Source organism: Procambarus clarkii, chromosome 65 (assembly GCF_040958095.1).
Source record: "Procambarus clarkii isolate CNS0578487 chromosome 65, FALCON_Pclarkii_2.0, whole genome shotgun sequence".
NCBI lineage: Eukaryota > Metazoa > Arthropoda > Malacostraca > Decapoda > Cambaridae > Procambarus > Procambarus clarkii.
In genome coordinates, this window is record NC_091214.1 from 21,643,456 (window position 1) to 21,662,987 (window position 19,532).

General features: G+C 47.5%; 1 protein-coding gene across 6 annotated transcripts in view; it reads left to right on the plus strand.

Annotated features, from left to right (window-relative positions):
* LOC123771068 (FERM domain-containing protein 4B) overlaps positions 1 to 19,532 on the plus strand; it is a 224,006-nt gene that overhangs the window by 128,044 nt on the left and 76,430 nt on the right. Inside the window, exon 1 of one of the 6 annotated variants that reach the window (XM_045763371.2) lies at positions 2,710 to 2,762. The exons of the other annotated variants lie outside the window; for them this stretch is intronic. The gene's annotated coding sequence lies outside the window, so the exon portion shown is untranslated. Of the gene's footprint in view, positions 1 to 2,709; positions 2,763 to 19,532 lie in introns of those variants that run through there. 6 annotated transcript variants of the gene reach the window in all.

The window sequence follows — 19,532 nt, forward strand, 5'->3', positions numbered from 1 at the left end:
TGTTCTTTCGAGTGATGCTAAACAATGCAAAACTTAACAATCGACTTGAGAATGGTCCAGGACGGACCGAAACGTCGTCGTCGTCCCTTCACCTTCTAGTGTGTGGTCTGGTCAACATACTTCAGCCACGTTATTGTGACTCATCGCCTGCTCATTGCAAAACTAAAGTATTTTTCTGGGTCAAGATTGATATGATCTTTGATGATTTTAGATGTATCAATTAGCTTCATATTCTATTCCTTTCTACTCTTTAAAATAGATTTCTTTTGATTCATTGCAAAGTCTTGATGGAATTGTTGTCATTCGGAGCTGAAAACCGAATTTAATACAGGATAAGTGGCGCTGCCCAATAAACTCGCCCCTCGGGGCAAAATTTAAAAAAAATTGTAATACTCACTATTCTTTCTCTAGTACCATTGACTAAGTCTGTATGCAGTATTCTAGAACAAGGATCGTCGGAACTCGTGATGTCTGTTAATGAAGCCTAATACTCTAATAACTATCTTTTCAAGAGCTTATGATAGATAGGCTTTCGACCATTCTCCGCTGTCATACTCACCATAGCCCGTGCTACTTGCCCCGCTCCTGTGCCAGGTAAGTTATGGGCTCACCATAGCCCGTGCTACTGGGAACGTGTTCAAAGTAGCTGAATCTATAACAACAACAACTTGAGTATCTTTCGTGAACAAGTTTGTCACCGTACAACACTAACTATGAGTAGAGTCATTGATATAACTGGCTGTAATTAACCCAGAGTGGATTTAGGAAGGAGGGTTGAGCAGTAGATACTCTTTGGGGTGTTAGGTAGTGTAGTCAACTAGTTGTGCTTGCGGGGGTTGAGCTCTGGCTCTTCGGTCCCGCCTTTGTGTGGAGGGCTAGTGGTGGTGTGTGTGTGTGTGTGTGTGTGTGTGTGTGTGTGGTGTGTGTGTGTGTGTGTGTGTGTACAATCTTATGACCCCTCAGAGGAATTCGAACCCTGGCCCCCAGGACAGGAGTCAACCAGAGGATGGGTATGGGGTCGACATAGATCCAATGTTGATCACTGATCCAGTGGATGTGTAGGAAGGATCAGGCGTGAGCGTTTTGGGAGTGTGGAGGAAAGGTGTGTGGTGTGTGAGCGTGTACGTGTGTGCTGGAAGGGGTCAGGTGTGTGAGCGTGTACGTGTGTGCTGGAAGGGGTCAGGTGTGTGAGTGTGTGGGCGAGACTGCTGGAAGGGTCGGGTGTGAGAGTGTGTGGGCGAGACTGCTGGAAGGGGTCAGGTGTGTGAGTGTGTGGGCGAGACTGCTGGAAGGGGTCAGGTGTGTGAGTGTGTGGGCGAGACTGCTGGAAGGGTCGGGTGTGTGAGTGTGTGGGCGAGGACTGCTGGAAGGGTCAGGTGTGTGAGTGTGTGGGCGAGACTGCTGGAAGGGGTCAGGTGTGTGAGTGTGTGGGCGAGACTGCTGGAAGGGTCGGGTGTGAGAGAGTGAAGGTGAGGTAGGGTGGACCTGGGCATCCACCGGGCATAGGAACACTTCCCATTCCCCGGTCGTGGCGCAGGCTTGGGCTTACTCCACCCCCTGGCCGCTGGGTTCTCGCTGTAGTCACTCTTAAGAGTCGCCCTGCTTGGCCCTCATGTGTCGTAGTGGGGGTTACAGGCTTTGGTATATTAGTCTGTCCAAATGAGACGGATGCCCACAAACAACAGGGTAGTTAAAAGATATACGAGCTGGCTTTCGTAAACAGGTGTGTGTAACGAGATACAGAGTTGGGAATGATCAGAGAATCGCAGATCTATGAAGTGTTTGGGATTTCTTGGTAAACTTTTTGCCGGCTATTTTCATAAATTTCTATGACAGGTTGAAGTGGAGGGGGTTGGTGGGGGGGGGGGGTTCTGGTGACGCTATCTTAAAAAAAAAAACTCATTTCACCATTTTTTTTTTCAGTAAGACAGTTTGTTCAAGATCTCCTATTGACATTTCTCAGTTGGCCATGATAAGGCTAACGGTTTATCGAGGAGAGAGAGAGAGAGAGTACAACAGTACTATGCGTCATTCCTACAGCATCCAGGTCAGAGACTGTGGAGGAATGTATATCAAGAATGTTCAGATCTGCTCTGTGATAAGTTATTAATACAGCGGCATTCTTATCTCTCTCTCTCTCTCTCTCTCTCTCTCTCTCTCTCTCTCTCCTCTCTCTCTCTCTCTCCTCTCTCTCTCTCTCTCTCTCTCTCTCTCTCTCTCTCCCCCACCCTCTATCCCCCTGTGTCTCTCCCCCATCCCACCTTTCGTCCCCTCCCACAGGCAGATGTGTCCCATATTCTCCTGATTTTCCTCTTTAATTTTTTAATTCTAAAATCCGCTGTCATTAGACATTTTTATTCCCGGGAATAAGAGCTTATCAGTGTGCCTGAATGATGTAAATATATGAAAACAGACGTAGCAAACAGGAGATGAAATATAAACAAGATTATATTGAGCGAATGGCATGATGACGGTGGAGTCCGCGCCAAAGTTACTAACCGCTCTCAGAGTGACTTGGACCTGTGGACGGGGAGGGTGTGTGTGTGCGTGCGCTCCGTCGCACCTCTGTAAAACTTTGTTGCCGTTAACAGGTGTTAATTGCAGCGCGTGTGTTTTATTGCGTGAGTGAGTGTGCGTATGTGTGTGTGTGCAGACTACTGCTACATCGCTGGCCCTGAGTGGAGGCTAACTGTGTGGGGTGTTATGGAGCACCAGTGAGGGAGTTTTTAAGAAGGTGTGTCGTCTTGGGAGGAGTGTTTGAGGTGAGTACTGCCTGAGGCGTCCGCGGTGGAGTACTGTACCGTGGGCCGGACAACTGGCCTTATCCTCCCTTCTGGCCGGACAACTGGCCTTATCCTCCCTTCTGGCCGGACAACTGGCCTTATCCTCCCTTCTGGCCGGACAACTGGCCTTATCCTCCCTTCTGGCCGGACAACTGGCCTTATCCTCCCTTCTGGCCGGACAACTAGCCTTATCCTCCCTTCTGGCCGGACAACTGGCCTTATCCTTCTCCTCCAGTCATTCACTGTGGCCGGATAACTGGTCTTATTCACCACTGCTGGATAACTTATCATTGTCACACACCATGGCCGGATAACTGGCTTCACCTGTGTCACACACCACGGCCGGATAACTGGCTTCACCTGTGTCACACACCACGGCCGGATAACTGGGCTTCACCTGTGTCACACACCACGGCCGGATAACTGGCTTCACCTGTGTCACACACCACGGCCGGATAACTGGGCTTCACCTGTGTCACACACCACGGCCGGATAACTGGGCTTCACCTGTGTCACACACCACGGCCGGATAACTGGGCTTCACCTGTGTCACACACCACGGCCGGATAACTGGGCTTCACCTGTGTCACACACCACGGCCGGATAACTGGGCTTCACCTGTGTCACACACCACGGCCGGATAACTGGGCTTCACCTGTGTCACACACCACGGCCGGATAACTGGGCTTCACCTGTGTCACACACCACGGCCGGATAACTGGGCTTCACCTGTGTTACACACCACGGCCGGATAACTGGGCTTCACCTGTGTCACACACCACGGCCGGATAACTGGGCTTCACCTGTGTCACACACCACGGCCGGATAACTGGGCTTCACTTGTGTCACACACCACGGCCGGATAACTGGGCTTCACCTGTGTCACACACCACTGCCGGATAACTGGGCTTCACCTGTGTCACACACCACGGCCGGATAACTGAGCTTCACCTGTGTCACACACCACGGCCGGATAACTGGCTTCACCTGTGTCACACACCACGGCCGGATAGCTGGCTTCAGGGGCCTGACAGCTGAGTGGACAGCACTTCGGATTCGTAGTCCTGAGATTCCGGGTTCAATCCCCGGTGGAGGCGGAAACAAATGGGCAGAGTTTCTTTAACCCTGATGCACCTGTTCACCTAGCAGTAAATAGGTACCTGGGAGTTAAAGACAGCTGCTACGGGCTGCTTTCTGGGGGGTGGGGGGTTGTAACCAAAGGGAGGTCTGGTCGAGGACCGGGCCGCGGGGACGCTAAGCCCCGACTCAAGATAAGATAAGATATGGGTTATTTGTTAGCTAATCTTCTAAGATCAATGGAAAGTTGACCAGATCTTTTGAAGTTATTTGTTTTAAATTTACTGACAACTGTTGATGGTAAACAGCTGATGCTCTCAAATGCGTTTCTATAATTTGACGCTGTTATAGAGGGCGGAAATATAATATAAATATAATATAATGACGCAGTTATAGAGGGCGGAATAGAAATATAAAGGGCGAATATTTCTTTTCTTGTGATATTAAGTCGTCCATCGTCAATTAGATTTAACTGATGATTGATGAAGATTAAGCCACCCTAGAGGTGGCACGGGCATGAATACCCCATAAATCTAACTGACAACTATATGCAGATGATGCCCAGATCTCACCTATCTCTCTCCCCGGACTCATCTTGTGCCCCAGAATTTGCGGGTCTATTTCCGTCAATTCTGTTACTGGGAAAACGTTGAAGGTCTATTATTAGTCATTTGTAAGCAGAATTAGGTTCCATGTCGCGGCGCGCATTCTCAACGCCACATTTCTCATTAATACATCTTTTTCCGGGCTGTTATCTAGTGATGTTATCTCTCCAAACAGGATGACGTATGTCCGTATCTTTTGCTATGGGGGGGGGGGGAGATCACAGAGTAACGGAATATATAAAACATAATTTGAATTAAAAACAACAAAACTATATCAATTTTCTTCAAATAAATTCATTTTAACAGTGTTGGAAACGCCTAGCTAATATATTTGACGCTCAGAATTTGTCTGCAATGATGCTAGTGTGTGTGTGTGTGTGCCTGAATGATGCGCTTGCTTGCACATCATTCAGCGTGTGTGTATGTGTGTGTGTGCTTGCACATCCCCTGCAAGCGACTAACTGTGATCTGAAGAATAATCAGAGGCGATCACGAGAGAGAGAAAAAAAAATTGGAGCAGATAAAAGCCTTACGTGGTGGGGAGTGGGAAGCCTAGCATCGTGGTGGTGAAATTGAAATTGAAATAAGTTTATTGATGTAAAATACACACAAAGGGATGAGGTAGCTCAAGCTATTCTCACCCCGTTCAGTACAACGTGTTAATACATACATAGACACACATCACAAACAATAAACATATTATGGTGGTGGGTGGGGTGCAGACTTGTTTTTGCATGGCGAGCATTGAGCGTGTTCAGTATCACGCTGGGACTGCAGTGAACATTTCCAACTTATAAAAAGTAAGAGGTCAGATGGTTCACACTAAGCTCTCTCTCCCCACGGGTGGAGATAGAGGGCTAGTTCCTGGTTACACATGGATGACAATTTGTTTTACTGTTCTACAGTGGATAAAGTTAGCGTTGCCGGATGCAAGCCACATCGAACACAAAACTGTACGCCAATATATATATGAAAATATATATTTTGATCCTTCTGAAGATGTATTATTAAATACGAAGGTACTTAAGGAATTTCCTGTTTTAATTATTCTTTCGTAGTCTGACATTGTTACATTGTTCACCATGTGTTAATTTCTTCGTGATTTACACACACACTGATGTATTCTATATGTATATATATAGAACATTCACTCTTTGTGTCATTCATACGAGAATAAGAAAAGACGAGTTTCGTTCATTGCCTGAGAATGGGTTAAAATCAAACGCCGCTGTCAAAGGGTGAGAGTTACACCCATTATATCACATACGCAACTGTCAAAAGATCAGTTATTCGCGATGTCATTCATTCGCTACCAACAAAAGATGAGTTACGCTCAAGGTGTCACATATCCCAGGCGCCAAGCGTCTGGGAAGACACTATATATATATTTTTTAAAGCCTCATTCGGCAATTCTCTCCTCGTCCCCCGCTTCCCTTCCCCAAATGTTCAGTGCGAGTGGTTGTGTTGTATCAATCTCTCGGGAGTGTTGCTTTGCAACTGCTGCTGTGTAAGGTATACTTTGAAAATGTAGTAGGTAATTACGAAACGTGTGTAAGGTATAGCTCGTGTTCAGCGCTGTTGTGATTGTTTAATTACAAACTGTCCATGTTGTTGTTCCGTAAACGTTGTTTGGATAAACAGTTTGGGTTGTAGTGTTGTCATAACGTTGTGTTCCAACAAAGCATATTGTTAAGGTCACATATTGTATTGTGCTGGATAACTGACTGTAGTTACTAAAACTTATTTGGGCTGTTTCGTTTCAGTAATCGATTGTATTATTAAGAAAGCGATGTTGTTATTATTGTTGAAAAAAATTGTTACATTACACTGATTCAAACAACTTTGGAGATCAAGAGATACGATAGAAAAATTACAAAATAGCTCTGGTTAAAAGTAGAAGCTCAATAAGTACACAACAGTACTAATTACACAAAGTAACTCTATAGCCTATCATAAACCAATCGGAGTTCAAAGGCTCTTCAACACCCTCTACTATACCGCGCCTCGCGAACGATTTGGTTTGGGTTCGAGCCCTGGCCAGGAAGGATTGACTGGGTGCCAAGCCTCAACTATTCCCCCTCCTGTTCATCCCAGCAGTAATTGAGTACCTGGGGCCAGATTCACGAAAGCACTTACGCAAGTAAGTGCTTTCGTGAATCTTACGAACCTGTACATCTTTTCTCAATCTTTGGCGGCTTTGTTTACAATTATTAAACAGTTAATGAGCTCGGAAGCACCAGGAGGCTGTTTATAACAATAACAACAGTTGATTGGCAAGTTTTCATGCTTGTAAACTGTTTAATAAATGTAACCAAAGCCGTCAAAGATTGAGGAAAGATGTACACGTTCGTAAGTGCTTGCGTGAGTGCTTTCGTGAATCTGGCCCCTGACTGTTAACCGATTGGCGGGTTCTAGGGAAAGCTAGTGGGTAAGACTTGACTACGATTCAAGGGTAGAGGAAAGCTCTCACTCCATAAACAGGAGTCATAAGTCGTCTGCTCCTGTATCCACCTGTGTACAAAACAAAAAAATGAGGGATTACGAATGTAGAGAGTAGGTAATTGGTGTAAATAGGAACATACTAACAATACACGCCCTTGACGTTGCCAGAAACATGCAAGGGCACACTTAATGTGTAATGATAACAAAGGCTTTCATTTGACGACGTGGTGGTTAAAAATTTTCGCGGGAAATGTACGCTCTTAATCAATGTTTTGTTTACTTTGGTGGTTACAAGGTTATTGTAGGCTAATAGACCTAATGCGGAAGTAAATAAATATGCAAAAAAATTAGGCTATTGTCGTTTTGGGAAAAAAATATATAAATCATTTCGAGAGAAGAAATTATTTGATTTTCATTAGTCAGATTAACATTCCAATTACAATTTTTTTCCTATTAGATGCAGATTCGGAAGCAGTATAGTACAGATGTATGGTACGTGAGACACAGTTCACCGTGATGCTAGGGCAACACTATATAGACACAGTACGTGAGAGACAGTACACCGTGATGTATACAACACTATAGAGACACTGTACACAGTATGACACAAGGAAACACTAGACACGGTACGTGAGACACTGCACACAGTATGACGCAAGGAAACACACTAGACACGGTACGTGAGACACGGTACGAGAGACACTGTACACAGTATGACGCAAGAAAACACTAGGCACGGTACGAGAGACACTGTACACAGTATGACGCAAGGAAACACTACAGACACGGTACGTGAGACACTGTACACAGTATGACGTAAGGAAACACTACAGACACGGTACGAGAGACACTGAACACAGTATGACACAAGGAAACACACTAGACACGGTACGAGAGACACTGTACACAGTATGACGTAAGGAAACACACTAGACACGGTACGTAAGACACTGTACACAGTATGACGCAAGGAAACACTGTACAGACACGGTACACCGTAACGCGAGGACAGCCCGCATCCCACACTATCAGGGAACACAGTAAGGGGCCACGGCCACCAGACCGTGACGACACAAGGGGCTGGCTGGCTGTACCTTGCGCAATACCAGAACACACAGCCACGAACACCATCGCGACAACCACGTCTCTTCCCCCTGTGGCACTACGGGCTCACCATAGCCCGTGCTACTTTGAACTTTGTTCCAGGTAGCCAATCTTTACCAACAACAACATCCTGTGGACCGTTTCTGACATGAATTTTTTGTTTTTTTTAGCTTTTCTGATAAGTTTCAGGCGGGAACTTGAGGTTGAAGCGACTTGATAGATGTTATAGCGCGCGTGATTCATGTGGGAACTTATGATAGGGACCCAAGACATAAGATAAAAAGTTATGGAACATGTTTTTGGTTGATGCCATAGCCTATCCTGGCTTCCTATCTTCCTGCTTGTCCTAGCCTAGCCTCGCTTCCCCCGCTAACCAGTCCTAGCCTAGTCTAGTATGCCCCTAACCTAGCCTAGCATGCCCCCCACCCCCTAGCCTAGCCTAGCATGTCCCAACCCAAGCCTAGCATGTCCCAACCCTAGCCTAGCCTAGCATGCCTCCCACCCCCTAGCCTAGCCTAGCATGTCCCAACCCTAGCCTAGCATGTCCCAACCCTAGCCTAGCCTAGCATGCCCCAACCCTAGCCTAGCCTAGCATGCCTCACCCCTAGCCTAGCCTAGCATGCCCTCCACCCCTAACCTAGCCTAGCATGCCCTCCACCCCTAAGCTAGCCTAGCATGCCCCCCCACCCCTAGCCTAGCCTAGCATGCCCCCCCACCCCTAGCCTAGCCTAGCATGTCCCCCCAACCCTAGCCTAGCCTAGCATGCCCCACCCCTAGCCTAGCCTACCATGCCCCAACCCTAGCCTAGCCTAGCCTACCGTGCCCCCCAACCCTAGCCTAGCCTAGCATGCCCCCCACCCCCTAGCCTAGCCTACCATGCCCCACCCCTAGCCTAGCCTACCATGCCCCACCCCTAGCCTAGCATGCCCCCCCATCCCCTAGCCTAGCCTACCGTGCCCCCCCATCCCCTAGCCTAGCCTACCATGCCCCCCCACCCCCTAGCCTAGCCTAGCATGCCCCCCATCCCCTAGCCTAGCCTACCGTGCCCCCCCATCCCCTAGCTTAGCCTACCATGCCCCCCCACCCTCTAGCCTAGCCTAGCATGCCCCCCCCATCCCCTAGCCTAGCCTACCGTGCCCCCCCATCCCCTAGCCTAGCCTAGCATGCCCCCCACCCTCTAGCCTAGCCTAGCATGCCCCCCATCCCCTAGCCTAGCCTAGCATGCCCCCCCATCCCCTAGCCTAGCCTAGCATGCCCCCCATCCCCTAGCCTAGCATGACAATAATATTGTGAACGTACAACCTCATTCTGAGGCGTGTTAAATAAATTATTTAGAAAAAGAATAATTTTATTTTGGTATCTTTCGACAATCGTGCAAGATACTGGCGGAGGGCAAAGTGGGTGGGTGGGGGGGGGGAAGGGGAGGATATCCAAAGGGGTGGTGGGGGGTGTTTGGGTAGCACTCTTAATTCCTCCTGGCTGGACAGGTTGGTAGGGCGATGGCCTCGCATCTTGCCGGGTCAGTGTTCGAGGGTTGATGGTGCAAATGGTTGGATATGGTTGATTGATTGATTGATAAAGATTAAGCCACCCAAAAGGTGGCACGGGCATGAATAGCCCGTAAGTGGTGGCCCTTTTGAGCCATTACCAGTATCAAGAGATGATACTGGAGATCTGTGGAGGTGCGACTGCACCCTGCGTGACGGGAGATGTCTCCCGGACCAAGTGGTGACCAAATGGTTGGATATGGTGATTGATTGATAAAGATTAAGCCACCCAAGAGGTGGCACGGGCATGAATAGCCCGTAATTGGATATGGTGTCTTCATTCCGTTCTTGTATGCCCGCTCCTGTCCCGTCTTCACGATTGATTGATGAAGATTAAGCCACCCAAGAAGTGGCACGGGCATGAATAACCCGTAAGTGATTGATTGATTGATGACGATTAAGCCACCCAAAAGGTGGCACGGGCATGAATAGCCCGTAAGTGGTGGCCCTTTTGAGCCATTACCAGTATCAATAGATGATACTGGAGATCTGCGGAGGTGCGACTGCACCCTGCGTGACGGGAGATGTCTCCCGTGAACCCGTAAGCGCTATTTACGGGCTATTCATGCCCGTGCCATCTCTTGGGGTTGCCTTAATCTGCATCAATCAATCAACCCTTTCCTATCATAAGTTCCTTTCATCTTATGGAGAATCCTGGCCTGGGTGGTATAGCGACGTCCTCGTATTTTACTACCCCGAGATCGATACACCTTTTTCCGAGTTCGATCCCCGACGGTGCAAGTGAATAGTGATAATTAAATTATTAAATGTTATTACCCACGGTATTGTCCTTTCAACGCTCAGTATACAGGGTCTATCAGCTGGCCACGAACTCCCATTTGGCAAGTTTCAACTCCGCTCCTGTGCCAGGTAAGTCCATCGCGGGCTCACCATAGCCCGTGCTACTTGGAACTTTTAGTTCCCAGTAGCTGAATCTTAAACAACAACAACAACAACCCCATTTGGGTCATAACAGTGGACTTAAGTGACCCCGGAACAATAGGGGTAGGGGAGGGGTCACCGGTGGCCGACGCTTCGTACCTGTGTTACCTTTGGCTGCCTGTTGTCTACGTCTTTCCTCCCTAACACTTTAACTCGTCAAGTGACATTTAATTCACTAAAAAGTGTTGGCCAGACCACACACTAGAAGGTGAAGGGACGACGACGTTTCGGTCCGTCCTGGACCATTCATTCGACTTGAGAATGGTCCAGGACGGACCGAAACGTCGTCGTCGTCGTCCCGTCACCTTCTAGTGTGTGGTGTGGTCAACATACTTTAGCCACGTTATTGTGACTCATCGCCTGCACTAAAAAGTGTCTCTTGTGTGTTTATGTTTGACTTGCTAGCTAGTAAACAGCTGTTGCAAAATAACATTTCATTGTGATATTTGTATATATATATATATATTTTCTCTTTTCCCTCATTCCCTCACATTCCTTCCCTCATTCCCTCACATTCCTTCCCTCATTCCTTTCCTCTTGCCTTAAGGGCTGTAGCACTGCTGACGTTACCAACAATACTGAAAGGCTTATCTAACCGTTACTCAGGCTTTCTAGGTGGTCTTACCAAGCCTTGTTCCATATATATTAGGTCCACATATTTAGCACGATGAGCTCCCTCCTCGGGTTGCATTGGCGAGGACCCTTAGCCTCGGAGAAGAGAATATGTAACTCCCAAGTATGCAGTTTATATATATATATCCAAAGGTATCAGATATTGTAAGTGTTCACCTATAGTAGCAACACAGGTGAAATAACCCCGTCCACCTGTATAAACAAGGGAAATAACAGGTGATACCAGCGACCACCAACCCAGGTACCAGGTGATACCAGCGACCACCAACCCAGGTACCAGGTGAAACATACGCACTCTTGCACCTATAATAACATTTCAGGTACCAAGGTATACAACCCCCGTCCCTCGTGCTATTCCCAGGATGATGAAGACATTTGACCGCCCTTTTGTGGAAGTCACCGGACACATTCTTCCCCCCCCCCCTCTTGCCATCATGTCAAGAACCAGTTGGGGGAAAAAATGTGTGTAACGTGTCTGTCAATCCTGTGTGAATACGGGCGTTTCATCCAGTTAGCTAAATGCGATAGTTTCCAGGGCGTTCTTTATAGGCTATTAGATTCGTTGCTGCCAGATTGTCCCTTCCAGATTGTCGTTTCCAGGCCGCCAGACTGTCGTTTCCAGGAGCCAGATTCACGAAGCAGTTATGCAAACACTTACGAACCTGTACATCTTTTCTCAGTCTTTGGCGGCTTTGTTTACAATTATTAAACAGTTTATGAGCTGCGAAGCATCAGGAGGCTGTTTATAACAATAACAACAGTTGATTGGCAAGTTTTCATGCTTGTAAACTGTTTAATAAATGTAACCAAAGCCGTCAAAAATTGAGGAAAGATGTGCACGTTCGTAAGTGCTTGCGTAACTGCTTCGTGAATCTGGCCCCCTGAGTACCAGATTCGTCACTATTAGATCGTCTCTTCCAGGCCGCCAGAGTCGTTACTTCCAAGGGACAAGTGTAACGGTTTTTCCTCCGATTACAAGTGATATCAAGTGTCCCCGTCTTGTAAAGATGGCCCTAAGGAACTACCTGTTCTACCTGGGTCCGGGATGCTCCCGGACGCAGGTTCGAATCCTCGTCACGGCCCTTGTGGATTTGTTTACCTGTTTATGTGGCCCGCCCGCCTCGTTAGGATTTCCATCCGTTGACCAGTTAAACGTCCCCCCCTTAACCCCCTCTCCATTCTACGGGCTCACCATAGCCCGTGCTACTTGGAACTTTTTGTTCCAGGTAGCGAATCTTTAACAACAACAACAACCCATTTGATTCATTTTCTCCTACCTTGAGGCTACCTTGAGGTGCTTCCGGGGCTTAGTGTCCCCGCGGCCCGGTCGTCGACCAGGCCTCCTGGTTGCTGGAGGTTCCTGCATACATTTTTTTTACAACTTTTATGCACCCTTTTTGCTTCTTTCATTTCTCGTGAAATCTGTTTTTTGTGGATCTGTTCACTTTTTTCTTGTGGTCGGAATAAGATTGTAATGTTTTGAGGGAAGAATTTCCTTTCCCCGATCAACCAGGCTGTGATTCATATACGTAATTTAGCCGCGTCCAACCGCCTGGCTGACTAGACTTATCAACCAGGTATATTGACCAGCAAGGTAAGCCAGGGGGGGTCGGCTTCAGAATGGGATTCTTAGATGCAGCATCAGGTGCCTTCGGGATGGTTTCCTCAGCAGGGTGGTCAAGTTTTAACCCCTCAGTAGGCCTATTCTCAAGCCGCTGAAAGTGCATTGTGAGTAACAGGTGTAGTCCAAAAGACCGTGCCTCCGTGCCCTGACAGCCACGTACAAAAAGCTTCCCGTGTGTTTTCCTTGTCCTTTATATACGTCTTGGAGGGAGGATAATGTCGACGGCCCTCTACCGACGATGGGGGGAAGAATAGGTACCGGACCGGAATAGGTATATAGAAGAGCAAAGGGCAAGAGGCCTCTCTCTCTCTCTCTCTCTCTCTCTCTCTCTCTCTCTCTCTCTCTCTCTCTCTCTCTCTCTCTCTCTCTCTCTCTCTCTCTCTCTCTCTCTCTCTCTCTCTCTCGCTCGCTCGCTCTCTCTCGCTCTCTCTCGCTCTCTCTCGCTCTCTCTCGCTCTCTCTCGCTCTCTCTCGCTCTCTCTCGCTCTCTCTCGCTCTCTCTCTCTCTCTCTCTCTCTCTCTCTCTCTCTCTCTCTCTCTCTCTCTCTCTCTCTCTCTCTCTCTCTCTCTCTCTCTCTCTCTCTCTCTCTCCTATGTACCTGTTCCGGGCATCTTTCCCCCCACCGTTGTCCGGAGAGGGCCGTCGACGTCCCAGTCCGGAGAGAATCACCACCTCTGGCGCTGGTAGGTTTTTGGTGGGTGTGTAAAAAGATGTTTCCTGCGCGACCATTGGCAGTTGAGCATCGCATTGTGCGTCGGGGCGGAGATCATCTTTCACGGGGGCTACATCTGGGGAAGTTTATCTATTAACAGGAAGCGGCTCAAGTCCGCCATTGTCACCGTCTCTACTGCTGGATGCCGCCTCGCTTTGATGCGCGGAGGGGTTTTATTTTTTTCTCTCGTCTCCTAGCGGGAGAAGGCCAAAGGTAATGTTTGCGTAAGGCTTGGCGACACACAGTGTCTTCACAGTTTAAAGCACATTCCGATGGAGACGTGGCTGTGTTTGCGCAACCTGTCCTCAAGCCAGGCTCGTTAAAGCAGCGGCCGTTCCCCCCCTCCCCGACATCCTTTGGTTCGAACAAAATTCGTCAGTGAAGCACTTGTTCCGGAAGTGTTCGAATGCCATTAGTTGTGAGTCGTGTATAAACCGTTTTTCATTCATAAACAAGGGGGTTTGGCGGGTGCATGGAATGGTCTTTGGGTCTTTGGAGGGCGGGCTGCGGGATTAACGCGTATTTGCCCTTTGTTCATAACAACAGGCTGGTTTGCGAGCTTCGAGCTTCAGCTCCTGGGTTCGCCTCTTGAACTTTTTTGCTGACCGGTGTAATTAGGGTGTATTATTCTTGAAATTCCGAAGGCATGTATGGAGTCACCTTCAGCTGTTTCTTGCTCGTTCCTTCCACCTCCTCCTCCTCCTCCCTGCCTTAACTTTGTGGAGGTGGTCTCCTGTTCAGTTTACCAGTCAAGTGCTGGCTGTATTTTCTCAGTGGTGGTTCAATGTCAATATAGGAATATGGGTACACACAAACTGGAGCGTATGAACCTTGAACGAATTTCCTCATATACTTGGTTGATACCTGGTTGATGGGGTTCTGGAGTTCTTCTACTCCCCAAGCCCGGCCCGAGGCCAGGCTTGACTTGTGAGAGTTTGGTCCACCAGGTTGTTGCTTGGAACGGCCCGCAGGCCCACATACCCACCACAGCCCGGTTGGTCCGGCACTTTTTTTTTAGAATGCCCCCTGTTTGTTGTTTGGCTCGTTTGTTTACGACTTGAGAGCCTCTCACACAGAGCCCTTGTGTGTGTGTTTTGGTGTTTCTGTGTGAGGGAGGTGTACGTGTATGTACGTATACGTGTATGTACGTGTGTGTACGGCGCCACGCTGCCAACTGGTGGTAAGCTCGGTGAGGATTGTGTCAAGTTAAACAATTGATTGTGTCAAGTGTCAATCAGCAAATAACAATGCAACCCGTTCTCGCACTTGTTTATAGTCAATATTGGCTTATTTAATAAGAGCATTTGTGACATACTAATTGATTGTGAATATTTTAGTTTACCTTGAAAAGCTTCATAGAAAACACCGACCTTACCTAACCTTGTTAGTGTGTTAAGATAAGCATCTTATTGCTTCTTAATTACAATTATTACTTAACCTATACCGTTGATAGGTTAAGTAATAATTGTAAATAAGAAGCAATAAGATGCTTATCTTAACACACTAAGAAGGTTAAGTAAGGTCGGTGTTTTCTATGAAGCTTTTCAAGGTAAACTAAAATATTCACAATCAATTAGTATGTCACATATGCACTTATTAAATAAGCCAATATTGACTAAGCAAGTGCGAGAACGGGTTGAACAATCCACCAGACTGTACCGGATTATTCGTTCATATTATATTGCTCATTCATCACTATACCCCACTATATATTACTAATTCATCACTATACCCCACTATATATTACTAATTCATCACTATACCCCACTATATGTATTTATTTAATCTGAATATATACAAAACACAATTATCGCATACGTGACTGCCTATACCTAGGCCTACCTGTCATGCCTACGGTCACATTATCAGCTTCACTAGGCCTATCGTGCGGGCGTTAAGGCTCGCCGCGCCCAAACGCTTCCGCTCTTGAACAAATCCACAAGGGGCCGTGATGTGGGTTCGAACCTACATCCGAGATGATTCATTTGATCCATCACCCTATTGTGATGTCTGTGTGTACTTCCGCTTTTATTATTAACTGCTTTATTGAGGAAATTAATATATAATTTTTGCCTAATTGGGTTAATTAATTTTGGGGATTATTGCAGTGGCGATTATGCTTGAATTCACTGCTATTCAGGGCAGTGATTACCTTACCTTGCGGTTTATCAGGTGTTGGTGCCGGGGATCAACTTCCCCGCGGCCCGGTCTCTGAGCAGGCCTCCTTGGTTGCTGGACTGCTGTTCGCATTCACTGCCACACAGGACAATAATGGAATTGTAATAAATGCAACTAACAAAATTATATTTAAAAAATTAAAAAATGTTTCTTCTCTTTCCTCTCTCTCTCTCTCTCTCTCTCTCTCTCTCTCTCTCTCTCTCTCTCTCTCTCTCTCTCTCTCTCTCTCTCTCTCTCTCTCTCTCTCTCACTCTCTCTCTCTCTCTCTCTCTCTCTCTCTCTCTTTCTCTGTCTCTCTCTCTCTCTCTCTCTCTCTCTCTCTCTCACTCTCACTCTCTCACTCTCTCACTCTCTCACTCTCTCACTCTCTCACTCTCTCACTCTCTCTCTCTCTCTCTCTCTCTCTCTCTCTCTCTCTCTCTCTCTCTCTCTCTCACTCTCTCTCTCTCTCACTCTCTCACTCTCTCTCTCTCTCTCTCTCTCTCTCTCTCCCTCTCTCTCCCTCTCTCTCTCTCTCTCTCTCTCTCTCTCTCTCTCTCTCTCTCTCTCTCTCTCTCTCTCTCTCTCTCTCTCTCTCTCTCCTCTTTCTTTATTCATTAATGTTTACTGTAAATGGTCAGGATAGTATATTCCAATATACAAGATTTAATGAAATAGTAACATAGTTAATTGCACGACAGGCCAGGAGGTCTAAAAATTTTTTTTTTTTTTACAGTTTCACATTCAGTAACGTAAATTAAGTGAATGTTTGAACAGCCTGTCACAGAGTTTACAGGCTGACTGTTCTGGTAATGACTCAAATAACATTGCCAGGTGTAGGCCTATAGCCGCAAGGACTACATCACATTGTCTATTGTTTTTGTTTTAGATTCAGCTACTCAGAACAGTAAGTTCCAGTAGCACGGGCTATGGTGATCCCGTAAGGAACACATTGTCTGCTCCGGTCACTGTGCTGACCATATAAGTAATATTTGCTATTACAAAAGTTGTCATAGCTTTTAATATAGCAGCTTTCAGGTCTTCGGCCATTTCTTTAGTCTAAATCTAAGGTAATCTCTTTAATGTATGTTTTTGATTGTATCAGTACAGTCTGAGTCTGTGTTTATATATCTTGAGGTTATCTTAAGATGATTTCGGGGCTTTTTAGTGTCCCTGCGGCCCGGTCCTCGACCAGGCCTCCACCCCCAGGAAGCAGCCCGTGACAGCTGACTAACACCCAGGTACCTATTTTACTGCTAGGTAACAGGGGCATAGGGTGAAAGAAACTCTGCCCATTGTTTCTCGCCGGCGCCTGGGATCGAATCCAGGACCACAGGATCACAAGTCCAGCGTGCTGTCCGCTCGGCCAACCGGCTCCCTCTAGTTATTATTATATCCTCTAGTTACTCGCTCTAATGCAGGGCATTAGAGACTAGGGCTCTATGGGTAGATAAAGAGCATAGGCTGGAACTTTAGAGTGAAATTGAAATAAGTTTATTGAGGTAAAATACACACAAAGGGATGAGGTAGCTCAAGCTATTCTCACCCCGTTCAGTTCATCGTGTTAATACATACATAGACACAAGGGGGTGGAGGTAGGTTTAAGGAATCACAGCCTCCTATCCCATGGATAGGTGAGTCACGTCCCACCATCCCTCCCTCCCCCCCCTCCCTGTCCCTGCTCCTCACACATCCCACACTCCTGCAAATGCTGATCTTGTGCCACGTTGGAGGAATATGTGAACAATTGGGGCACTGAGGTCTTTTGTGATGTTGAACAGCATGGTTGGGAGTGGCTGGTGTTATTGGGGGGTGTTGGGGGTGTTATGGGGGGTGTTGGGGGGGGGAGGTCTGGTGTGGGAGGATGATGACTCAGTGTCGGGTGTGGACACGTGGCCCAGGTGTGTGAGCTGCGTTGCTCTCTTGCTCTCCACAATTGCTCCCCCTCCCCCCTGCCCTCCACTGGCTCCCCCCCCCCCCTGCCCTCCACTGGCTCCCCCCCCTGCCCTCCACTGGCTCCCCCCCCCTGCCCACCATCAGCCTCCCTCCTGCAGGCACATGTTGAAGTATATATGTGACTGTCTGGGTTGCTTTTCTCAGCCACATTCCTCGGCCGTATTTGATCTCTTGGGTTGGGTGTCGGCTGCTTCACACACATGCCAGGGTAGGTGTGGCGGGTGTGGTAAGTGTGGGGGGAGAGGGGGGGGAGTGTGGCGGGTCAGGGGCGTCCACCTCACAACACACACCTGACTTAAACCCCCCCCCCCCGGAAATCCCCTCCGTAACACCTGACAGCTAGTGATATGTATAACTGCGTTGTAGGCCTATAGGATAGGATAAAACAACTAGGCAGGATACGGGCTATTCATGCCCGTGCCACCTCTTGGGGTGGCTTAATCTTCATCAATCACTCAATCAATCAACTCGGCAGGAGAGAGAGTGAGTGAGTGGTAAGTTACGGGCTCACCATAGCCCGTGCAGGTCATAAAAGTGTTTGTGTGTACGTCTGATACCATACTACTTGTGAAGGAGGAAATGTGTATGTTTACCTCTCAGAATGTTTGGTAATATGTTTATTGTTTGTGATGTGTGTCTATGTATATATTAACACGTTGTACTGAACGGGGTGAGAATAGCTTGAGCTACCTCATCCCCTTGTGTGTATTTTACCTCAATAAACTGATTTCAATTTCAATTTCAATAGCCCGTGCTACTTGGAACTTGTTCCGAGTAGCTGGATAACTTGGTCCAACAGGCCGTTGTGAGGTTACTGGGGAATCGTAGGCCCTCTGATGTTCATGCAGTGTTCTCTGATTGTGCCTGTGGCTCCTCTATACCTCACTACATCTATCAATACTGTGTACAGCTGAACAAATCCACATAGGCCGTGACGAGGATTCGAACCTACGTCCAGGAGCATCCCAGACACTGGCTTAAACGACTGAGCTACGACAGGATTTGTTCATTTGATGCATCACGTTAGTGTGATCTCTGTGTGTACTGGGTACAGCTCCAACTTTAAGGCCTTTTCGTTGTAAACATTAAAGAATTTAGACCATCTTAAGGGAAATCAGGAAACTTGTCACAGAAAACGGATGGACCTCCCCCAAACCATCAGATTTATGTGGGAGACTTACATAAATGTCTATACTGGTTTCTACTGTTGTTAGTGATTCTTGATTCCTATCACATCAGCCTTTGAACTCGTGAATGGCATCTGCCTCTACTGCCTCTACTGCTTCTGTGAGTCTTATTACACCACAATCCGTGTATTATGGAGTGTTTGGGGTCGATCTCCGACCGGCCTCCACTAAATCTTTCCTTATGTTATAAATTCAGCTACTCGGAAGAAGTTCCAAGTAGCACGGGCTATGGTGAGCGCGTTGAGGACTTACCCGGCACAGGAACATTTGTTAGCTTTGGTGTTTTTTTAGGTGGCATTTCCACGCCTGGGGCTGCATATTTGTAGAACTAGTCTCACATACGTTGTATATATACAGTTCTTTAGGAGAATCTTTGTTCGTTGTCCTTATATTGTCCTTGTCCCTCTGGCCCCTGGGCCCAGGATGTGTACTGTGTGTATGTACTCACCTACACACACACACACACACACACACACACACACACACACACACACACACACACACACAGGGCCTCGTAGCCTGGTGGATAGCGCGCAGGATTCGTAATTCTGTGGCGCGGGTTCGATTCCCGCACGAGGCAGAAACAAATGGGCAAAGTTTCTTTCACCCTGAATGCCCCTGTTACCTAGCAGTAAATAGGTACCTGGGAGTTAGTCAGCTGTCACGGGCTGCTTCCTGGGGTGTGTGTGTGACGTGTGGGGGGGAAAAAAAAGTAGTAAACAGTTGATTGACAGTTGAGAGGCGGGCCGAAAGAGCAAAGCTC